Consider the following 11598-nt stretch of genomic DNA (forward strand, 5'->3'; position numbering starts at 1 on the left):
GTCTTTGGGGACATAAAGCTGAAGGTCGGCCCCACCCCTAGACTCAACCTGGAATCTTCAGTAATGTAGCGTACTTGAATACAGTTCTGTAAAAGAGGATTGCTCAGGATAATGAAACCTAAAGAAGTGGTTTGGTTGCAAACGGACTATAAACAGGGGCCTCATATTCCTATGCTGAAAATCCTTGCATTTTAAAGAGAGACTGCACTTAATAGAGTGAACTACTCACACACTTATTTAAGCTTGGACAGTTTTCAGAGACAGACTCCATTAAGAATTATTCTTTTCACATGGCTGAATCAAAACATGTGTAATGTCAATGTAAACCCAATCACAGCTGTGAACTGCATGAAATATATTGTGAAATGAACACAAGATTAAGCTTTGTCAGGTTAATGTAGCATGCTAAGGACTCTAGAAAAAAATAAACTAAGGAGATGATCTTGGTTTATGTCATTTCTGCCTATGAAAGAGGATCTCTAAAAATAGAAACTTGATTAAAAAGCTACTTACTAGTGCATGGATCAAGGTTTAAGTTAAACGTGACACTGCTTGAGAAATACGAATGGCAAAGCTTTGAGGCTGTATTCAGAAAGACAGAATTGATTGTTCAAGAAGAGAGTTAATTCAGTTCCTCCATCCATTCGTTTCTTCAACAGATACTTACTGAGTGCCTACTCTGTGTAAGAGGATGCTCTTTGTATATTACTGTCCAGGTTATCCGCCCATGAGTCCAAGAGAGCAGGGATTATATAATGGAGAATCTCATTAAAAACAAAGTAAAAATGAAACAGCCTACAGTGAGGAAAGTAAGCAAAGTGCTTAGCCTGGTTGCTGACATAGAGAAAGTACTCAGTAAAGGAGAGCAGTTACTCCTGTTAGGTTCAGGTTATACTCCTATTTGCAGCCAGGATTGTAGAAGTGAATTCCCTCATTCTCACCAGAAAAGATGCCATTCCTGTTTGGCAGATAGCCACAACAAAACGTTGGAAACCAGGACTTTCCCCCTTCATTTAAAAAGCATTTGGGTGGTGCTGTACTTGGTCAGATACTTTTATAAGTGAGTTTTTAAACAGTAATATACAGTGGTGCCCACACCAGCCACTTCTTAACTGTGTATTTTCTTCAGAGTGCTAGAGAGGAAAGGTTAGACAATAAACTTGTGAATGTGGAAGAGAAAGAAAATAAGAAAATAAACGAAAGCCGCTACATGACAAGGGTGCAGAGAGAGAGCTCCCTGCACAAGAATAAGTCTTGAAGGGATCTTCAGTCTTGGAGGGAGAAGGGCAAACCCTCTTGGCCTGAGGTGCTTCCTCAGTGAGGAACAGGAGCTAATGTCACCTGCCCACCGTCCTTGAATGGGTCCCAGGAGAAAAAAAGATACTTAAAATCTCGTTTTTATTTCTGTTGGGCACCTTGGGAATGAGAAATCATTGAGAAAAACTCCTTATATTAGTTGGACTAATACGTATTTAATTGACATGATTTCGTACCAGGGTGTTTCGAAGTAAGTGTGATTTGTTGTTAGGGTTATTTTTTTATTTGGAGGATTATTGCCTTATAAAATTGTGTTGGTTTAGGCTGTACACAACACCCCTTCCTCTTGAGCCTCCCCCTCCCCTCCTATCCCACCTCTCTAGGTTAAGGTAATATTGAAATATTAGTATTTACATAAATGAAGGAAGTGAAGGATAGAGAGGAGAATAATATAACCCCTGATTCTAAAAACATGTGTCCAGGACATTTTATATGGTAGTGATGGGCTAATGTTTGAGCCTACCTAACACAATTGGATATTCAGAGGTATCTTCATCTCAAAAGTTTATCTACATTTATCTAACAAGTAAGTGATCACAAATCCCATATGAGGTGATAGTACTATAAAATCTGTCACATCTTTAGGTTGAGTGACCTGGGTTGAGCAAAACTTGGCTTAAGATACCATATCCTGACAATTTGATTTTGCCCACAGATTATCAGAGTCCTTGCGTTTTTTTTCCAGTGGCCAGCAATATGGAATTAACTATAAGGCAGCTCATTCCTGGGCTACTACAGGTATGTTTGATCCTCAGCATAATCTTCTGAAGCAAGAAATAACTTACTTTGGCGTGGTAAGTGTAGTCAGGGGTCAGAGGGGGAAATCGATGGTAAAGATCCTGTGCCCTGCTTCCTGTGTTCAGTTCTGCTTCTCCTGCAGTTCTGATAGCTAAGGCCCCTCTGGTAAAAGTGGCAAAACCTTTTAGATTCCAGCTCAGCTCTGAGACCTTCCTGCCATGATGGCGTGTAGAATCAAGGGAAATGAACACTCTTCTGCTCATGCTGTTGCTGCTGCTGCTAAGTCACTTCAGTCGTGTCCGACTCTGCGCGACCCCATAGACGGCAGCCCACCAGGCTCCCCCGTCCCTGGGATTCTGCAGGCAAGAACACTGGAGTGGGTTGCCATTTCCTTCTCCAATGCATGAAAGTGAAAAGTGAAAGTGAAGTCACTCAGTCGTGTCCGACTCCTAGCGACCCCATGGACTGCAGCCTACCAGGCTCCTCCGTCCATGGGATTTTCCAGGCAAGAGTACTGGAGTGGGTTGCTTCTGCTCATGGGTACTCAGTTAATCCTTCACAGGAAAATCAACATCTGGATGAAAAGTGAAAAACAGCATCATTCAACTCTTAGTTAAATCCCATCATCACACAGACGAAATATCTGGGTACTTGGCTGTACACTTTCGGTTGAATCAGGCCAGGCTTATAGAGAGTTATCTCATATTGACCACAGTGCCTCTCCTGCTAATGAGGACCTGCTGGTCTTAGGGTAAATGCTTTGTTCAGCTGTGATGTGAGGGTGGGTGAGTTGTCATGGTGTCCTGCGCAGTTAGTCTCAGAGTGTGGTCCAGGCACCCAGTGCTTGATTTCTAGTTTAGATTCCTGGGCTCCACTTGCTGAGTTCACAACCCCTGTGGCCTGAGCTCCTGCATTTTTACCATCCTCTCCAGGGAATTCTTAAACTCACTGGGATTTGAGAACCACCTCACTCTGCATCACATCCTTGGGTTCCTTTCTTAGACCTATGTCAAGTAATAGCAAAAGAGCTAAGGGATGTGAACTCTGGTGGTGGGGATTTCGAAACCCTCCTTCCACTCCTCCCTACTTTCCTACGCAAGAGTAAACTTCACTGTGCATGCATGCAGTCTTCTTTAGCTCATACCCTAGAGATAGTTCAAGTTAACTTCAGGGTCAGTGTTAATGATTAGATTGAGTGCACCTTTGGGGTCAGAAATGCCTGTTTCTGGAAATTTCCATTAGTAAAGAAACAGATACTAGCATAAACATGCTACCCTTTCCCCTAAGGTGAATTTTGCCAATTTTTAAGTTGTTCCATGATTCCTGGCTTAATAGTGACACCTAGAAATAGGTTTTTCCCTGGAGCTTTGAGTTCTAATAAATATTCATAAACCTTCCCCAGCTTTTTTGAGGTATAATGAACATGTAGCATCATTTAAGTTGTACAATGTGATGATTTGACATATGTATCTGTTGCAAAATGATTACCATAATAAGATCAGTGAACACATCCATCACTTAATTACTTTTTTGTGGTGAGAATATTTAAAATCTGTTCCCTTAGCAACCTTCAAGTATACAATACAGTATTGCTTACTGTAATTACCATGCCATACATCAGATCCCCAGAATGTACTCATCTTATAATTGGAAGTTTGTACACTTAGATTGACATCTCCTATTTCCCTCACCCTCAGCCCCTGGTGACTGCAAGCTTACTCTTATTTCTATGTGTGTGTGCTCAGTCTCTTAGTCGTATCTGACACTGCGTCCCTGTGGACTATAGCCCACCACGCTCCTCTGTCCATGGAATTTTCTGGGCAAGAATACTGGAGTGGGGTGCCACTTCCTACTCCAGGGGATCTTCCCAATTCATCAATCAAACCCTAGTCTCCTGCATTGGCAGGCGAATTCTTTATCACTAGTGCGACCTGGGGAGCCCCCTATTTCTATAAGTGGCTTTTTTTAGATTCCATGTACAAGTAAGATCATATAGTACTTGTCTGTTTGTGACTGGCTTATTTCACTTAGGGTGTACCTTTTTTTTTTTTTTATCAATTCATCCATGGGTGGAGACAAGTTGTTTCCATATCTTGTGAATAATACTGCTGGTTTACATAGAGTGCATATTACCTCTGAGACAGTGTTTTCATTGCCTTCAGATAGATTCCCAGAAGTGGAATTTGTTGGAGAAGACTCTTGAGAGTCCCTTGGACTGCAAGGAGATCCAACCAGTCCATCCTAAAGGAGATCAGTCCTGGGTGTTCATGGGAAGGACTGATGTTGAAGCTGAAACTCCAATACTTTGGCCATCTGATATGAAGAGCTGACTCATTTGAAAAGATCCTGATGCTGGGAAAGATTGAGGGCAGGAGGAGAAGGGGATGACAGAGGATGAGATGGCTGGATGGCATCACTGACTCGATGGACGTGGGTTTGGGTGGACTCCAGGTGTTGGTGATGGACAGGGAGGCCTGGCGTGCTGCGGTTCTTGGGGTTGCAAAGAGTTGGACACGACTGAGCGACTGAACTGAGCGTAGTTCTATTTTAAGTTTTTGAAAGTGCATGAGTATACCTGTGGTGGATTCATTTTGATATTTGGCAAAACTAATACAATTATGTAAAGTTTAAAAAAAAATAAAAAGCTAATGTAAAAATCACACACACACACACAAAAAAGAAAGTGCATGAGGGCTCCCTTTTCTCCACATCCTCACCAGCACTTATCTCCTGTCTTTTTGGTAATAGCCATTCTAACAGGTATGAGGTAATATCTCACTATGGGAAAAAAAAAAAAATCTCACTATGGTGAAATACCAATGCTTTTTTTTTTTTTTCTGTTTCTTGTTTTTATTTATTTTTTGTACTTTTAAGAAGCAACATTTCACTTGATTTTATTCTTCTGTCCATGGTTAACATTAGTTACAGGTGATAATATAATCTGAGTATAAAACATTAGATTTTTTCAAAAGAGATTTTGCTCTTAACTGAGTTTTTTTCAGTGAGGAAGTGAATAAGACTTAGAGTAAATGAAATAGACTCACAAACGTGGCAGTCCTACTGCAGGAAAAAAACTTAATATAGTAATTTGCGGTATACTTTCATAATTCCACAGTGGAATCTCCAGAAACAAAATGTAGAAATAGAAGTTCATTGTAAATGAATATCAACTGCTTATTCCCAAACCTGGTTTAAAGTTTCTATCATATCTGGGCTGGATTGCAGGAAATACACAATGAAATGTAGAAGCATTTCTATTCTATCTATATCATCTCAACACTTGATGATGGGAAAAATGAAAGTAGTTTCTCGAACATCTTGAGAAGCAAGGCATTTGTTAGCCAGGGGCATGAACGTGGTTGAGATAGAGAGCAACCTGAGAAGGCGGCAGGTACCAGGGCAGGGGAGCCGTAATTCTGGACTTCTGGTCTCGGCTCTTACTGTTAGCTGGCCGGCTTCTAAGAGCCCAGGAACATTGAAACTTTATAAAAAGAACAGGACCTGAGGACAGGGTGTGAAGTGTAGCAGTCGTATTTTATGGGGTCTGTTCTTCAGGGACTCTTCTTCCAAGGTCCCCAGGTTGCCCTGTGGCTGGGCTGGTGGGAGGTGATAGGAGGGGGGCATCTTGGGAACATTTGTTGGGTGCCCAGAAAACAGGCACTGACTGCATTTGAACTGACATATTTGAAAAATGAACTTGATCTCATTGCATACTGTTTCAGTGATTCATTCTTTATATGTGCATTTACTCAGCAGAAGTGAGTTGAAAATAAGATGGATGCTAAATTTATATGTTAATTTTAATATTGAAGCTATCCTGTATTTGAAGAATAAGATCAATGCTTCAATTTCATTTCTTATGTGGTACTGAGTGTTGTCATTACTGGGGGAAAAATCATTTCCAAATGCATCCTCCCCAAATTCCAATCTCAGAGGGCAGAGGAGTCTTGGAAGAGGCAATTTTGCCTTTTGCTGATGTTCTTCTCAGTGATACGCTTCATTGTTCCCACAGTATCATTTACTATCTCAGTGTGAAGGGTGAATAGCAAGGGGAGAGGGTTTTTTTCTTAAATGACAATGGAGTTTATTTACTAATTGGTTTCTGAGAGTTTGCTGTGGTTTCAGGCTTTGTCAAGAGTTCCATATATCCCACAGGCAAAGCTACTGGACTCAACCAAAAGTAAATTTAGGGGGACTCCCCTGGTGGTTACCCCTTCACCTCCCAATGCGGGGGTTTCGGGTTTGATCCCTCATCAGGGAGCCAAGATCCCACATGCCTTGTGGCCAAAAAACCAAAACATAAAATAGAAGCAATATCGTAACAAATTCAATAAAGACTTCGGGAGAATATTTTTTAAAAAAGTGAACTTAGCAGTTGTTCAGAAAAATTATCCCTCCAGAAGACTTGAGTCACTGCTGGGTGATTTTAGACATGAAGAAAAAGTGAACGTGTTGGTTGCTCCTTCGTGTCTGACTCTTTGCGACCCCATGGACAGTAGCCCTCCAGGCCTCTCTCTCCATGGAATTCTCCAGGCAAGAATACTAGAGTGGGTGGCCATTCCCTTCTCCAGGGGATCTTCCCAACCCAGGGATCGAACCCCGGTGTCCCCCATTGCAGGCAGATTCTTTGCCAGCTGAGCCACAGGAGCCTCATACTTAACCTGTGATTTAAGTGAAAGACTCCAAAGATCTATGGAAGGTTCTTTTGAGGAAACACAGAATCTCTGTCTCCCAGCCAAACATGGTGAGCCAGATATGTGGTGGTTTCTGTAGAAAAAGGCAAGTCCCAGCTCTTTTTAAGTCTCACAGTGGCTTTGGTGATGGGAGCGGCTGTTTGCACCAGCAGACACTGCCTCTCCATGCAGCCCTGGCCTTCCTCATAGGCTCTTCCTTTAGGGAGTACTGGGTGACACTGGCTGCTGTGGATGGTTGTATATTTTGTGTTTTGCACCAAAAGACTCAACCAAGAGGGTGTGTTGGGGCTCAGATCCAGAATGAGTGTTCTTTTCTAATTTGCCAGACCAGAAAGGGTGCTGTTTTGGGAGCTGTCTTGTTCACCTCTGCATAGAGGTGTACTAAGTGTAGCAGGGACTCTGGGGAAAGATAGGGAGAAGGAAAAAGAGTGAGTGGGCTGTGAAAGAACAGCTCAGAGTATACAAAGAAGTAGCTATGAAAGCCATTGATAAGTCTTTGGCATCCCAACCAACAAGGACCTACTGTATAGCACAGGGCACTCTGTTCAATGTTATGTGGCAGCCTGGATGGGAGGGAAGTTTGGGGGAGAAGGGATACATCTATACATACTGCTGAGTGCCTTTGCTGTCCACTTGAAATTTATCACAACGTTGTTAATTGGCTATACTCCAATGTAAAATTTAAAAAGGCTTTGCCATCTCCTTCTCCCTCAACCTGTCCCCTTGAAAAAACAGGAAGTAGTTTTTAGAATGTCAAAAAAAAAAAAAAAACCCACAAAAACCTCACTCATTGGAGTTGAGATTAGGCATGCAGGGAGATGTCCGAAAGGGAGGCAGGAGAACTAGCCTTTATTGAACACCTACTGATTGCATTTGTTATCTCAGGCCACGAGGCCTTTCTGACTTCAGTATGTCTTTGAGGACTTTCCCTGCTCTAAAACCAGCTTAGGCCACCAGCAGCCAAGCAGATTGATGTCATTTGGGGCTGCTTGAGTGGACAACAGTGTATGGAAAGCAGAACTGATGAATGAATGAAAAGTCCTGCAGCGAACCTTGGTGTGTGCAGTTTCTTACTTCTAAGAGAGTACTGTGAACCAGCCTACCAGTTCAGTTCAGTCACTTAGTCGTGTCTGACTCTTGCGACCGCATGGACTGCAGCACACCAGGCTTCCCTGTCCATCACCAACTCCCGGAGCTTACTCAAACTCATGTCCATTGAGTCAGTGATGCCATCCAACCATCTCATCCTCTGTCTTTCCCTTCTCCTCCTGCCTTCAATATTTCCCAGCATCAGGGTCTTTTCAAGTGAGTTAGCTCTTTGCATCAGGTGGCCAAAGTATTGGAGCTACAGCCTCAGCATCAGTCCTTCCAAAGAATATTCAGGACTGATTTCCTTTAGGATTGACTGGTTGGATGTCCTTGCAGTCCAAGGGACTCTCAAGAGTCTTCTCCAGCACCACAGTTCAAAAGCATCAATTCTTTGGCTTCAGCTTTCTTTATAGTCCAACTCTCACATCCATACATGACCACTGGAAAAACCATAGCCTTGACTAGATGCACCTTTGTTGGCAAAGTAATGTCTCTGCTTTTTAATATGCTGTCTAGGTTAGGCATAGCTTTTCTTCCAAGGAGCAAGTGTCTTTTAATTTCATGGCTTCAGTCACCATCTGCAGTGATTTTGGAGCCCCCAAAACAAAGTCTGTTACCGTTTCCATTGTTTCCCCATCTATTTGCCATGAAGTGATGGGACCCGATGCCATGACCTTTGTTTTCTGAGTGTTGAGTTTCAAGGCAGCTTTTTCACTCTCCTCTTTCACTTTTATCAAGAGGCTCTTTAGTCCTTCTTCGCTTTCTGCCATGAGGGTGGTGTCATCTGCATATCTGAGGTTATTGATATTTCTCTTGGCAATCTTGATTCCAGCTTGTGCTTTATCCAGCCCAGCATTTCACATGATGCACTCTGCATAGAAGTAAAATAAGCAGGGTGACAATATACAGCCTTGACACACTCCTTTCCCAATTTGGAACCAGTCTGTTGTTCCATGTCCAGTTCTAACTGTTGCTTCTTGACTTGGATACAGATTTCTCAGGAGGCAGGTCAGGTGGTCTGGTATTCCCATCTCTTGAAGAATTTTCCACAATTTGTTGTGATCCACACAGTCAGAGGCTTTGACGTGTCAATAAAGCACCTAATTAACCTTAAAAGCTTCTGCACATCAAAGGAAACTATTAGCAAGGTGAAAAGACAGCCTTCAGAATGGGAGAAAATAATAGCAAATGAAGCAACTGACAAACAACTAATCTCAAAAATATACAAGCAACTCCTACAGCTCAACTCCAGAAAAATAAACGACCCAATCAAAAAATGGGCCAAAGAACTAAACAGACATTTCTCCAAAGAAGACATACAGATGGCTAACAAACACATGAAAAGATGCTCAACATCACTCATTATCAGAGAAATGCAAATCAAAACCACTATGAGGTACCATTTCACACCAGTCAGAATGGCTGCGATCCAAAAGTCTACAAATAATAAATGCTGGAGAGGGTGTGGAGAAAAGGGAACCCTCTTACACTGTTGGTGGGAATACAAACTAGTACAGCCACTATGGAGAACAGTGTGGAGATTCCTTAAAAAACTGGAAATAGAACTGCCTTATGATCCAGCAATCCCACTGCTGGGCATACACACTGAGGAAACCAGAAGGGAAAGAGACACGTGTACCCCAATGTTCATCGCAGCACTGTTTATAATAGCCAGGACATGGAAACAACCTAGATGTCCATCAGCAGATGAATGGATAAGAAAGCTGTGGTACATATACACAATGGAGTATTACTCAGCCATTAAAAAGAATACATTTGAATCAGTTCTAATGAGGTGGATGAAACTGGAGCCTATTATACAGAGTGAAGTAAGCCAGAAGGAAAAACATAAATACAGTATACTAACGCATATATATGGAATTTAGAAAGATGGTAACAATAACCCGGTGTACGAGACAGCAAAAGAGACACTGATGTATAGAACAGTCTTATGGACTCTGTGGGAGAGGGAGAGGGTGGGAAGATTTGGGAGAATGGCAATGAAACATGTAAAATATCATGTAGGAAACGAGTTGCCAGTCCAGGTTGATGCACGATACTGGATGCTTGGGGCTGGTGCACTGGGACGACCCAGAGGGATGGTATGGGGAGGGAGGAGGGAGGAGGGTTCAGGATGGGGAACACATGTATACCTGTGGCGGATTCATTTTGATATTTGGCAAAACTAATACAATTATGTAAAGTTTAAAAATAAAATTAGAAAAAAAAATAAAGATTTGAAAGCCAACTTCAACAGAATAAAGAGGACAGAATTACACAGTCAAAAACAAAACAAAACAAAACAAAACAAAAAAAAGCAGCTGTAGATGTTTTTCTGGAACTCTGTTACTTTTTTGATGATCCAGCAGATATTGGTGATTTGATCTCTGGTTCCTCTGGCTTTTCCAAATCCACCTTGAACATCTGGAAGTTCACAGTTCACGTATTGCTGAAGCCTGGCTTAGTGAATTTTGAGCGTTACTTTGCTAGTGTGTGAGATGAGTACAATTGTGTGGTAGTTTGAACATTCTTTGGCATTGCCTTTCTTTGGGATTGGGATGAAAACTGACCTTTCCTAGTCCTGTGACCACTGCTGAGTTTTCCAAGTTTGCTGACATATTGAGTGCAGCACTTTCACAGCATTGTCTTTCAGGATTTGAAATAGCTCAACTGGAATTCCATCACCTCCACTAGCTTTGTTCGTCGTGATGCTTTCTAAGGCCCACTTGACTTCACATTCCAGGATGTCTGGCTCTAGGTCAGTGATCACGCCATTTGGTTATCTAGGTCATGAAGATCTTCATTCTTTCTGGAGTTATTTCTCCACTGTTCTCCAGTAGCATATTGGGCACCTACCATCTTGGGGAGTTCATCTTTCAGTGTCCTATCTTTTTTCCTTTTCATACTGTTCATGGGGTTCTCAAGGCAAGAATACTGAAGTGGTTTGCCTTTCCCATCTCTGGTGGACCACATTTTGTCAGAACTCTCCACCATGACCCGTCCGTCTTGGGTGGCCCTACATGGCATGGCTCATAGTTTCATTGAGTTAGACAAGGCTGTGGTCCATGTGATCAACCTACCAAATATTTCCAGTTCACAACAGACCCTGACTCTTCAAGAAACATTATGTCTAATGTGGTTTTAGTGTTAACAATATTTTATTATATAGTTTTCAAAATTGGCAGTTGTGTATCTCTGTTGTTGGTGTTGTTTAGTCACTAAGTCGTGTCTGACTTTTGAAACCCCAAGGACTGAAGCCCACCAGGCTCCTCTATCCATGGGACTCTCTAGGCAAGAATATTGGAATGGGTTGCCATGCCCTCCTCCAGGGATCTTCCTGACCCAGGGATCGAACCTGTGGCTCTTGCATTGGCAAGCAGGATTCTTTACTGTTAAGTCACCAGGCTATGACACATATAGAACTCCATATTAAATAGACTGTTTGATTTGCCAAAGGACCTGGTATGTATCTGTCAGAAATGTGTTCTGTATATTTGTGTTTATACCCTCATCTAAGTCTTGTTAACCCGACACTGACTTATTCAAATTAACAATTCAAAGTGCCTGTTAGATGTTATTAATAATTTTTAAAAGATCTGCCTGGGACCAACTCAGATGAAAACTTTAAAAAATCAATACTAGCCAGAATCTAGCATTTTCCAGAAATGGTTTGGAGATATGTGTGACTCAGGAACTGTCATTAATAAAGCACTTACTCTGTGCTAGCCAGTCTTCTACAGGATTAACAGCTGTGAACTCA

This window comes from Bos mutus, chromosome 8 (assembly GCF_027580195.1).
Source record: "Bos mutus isolate GX-2022 chromosome 8, NWIPB_WYAK_1.1, whole genome shotgun sequence".
NCBI classification, from domain to species: domain Eukaryota; kingdom Metazoa; phylum Chordata; class Mammalia; order Artiodactyla; family Bovidae; genus Bos; species Bos mutus.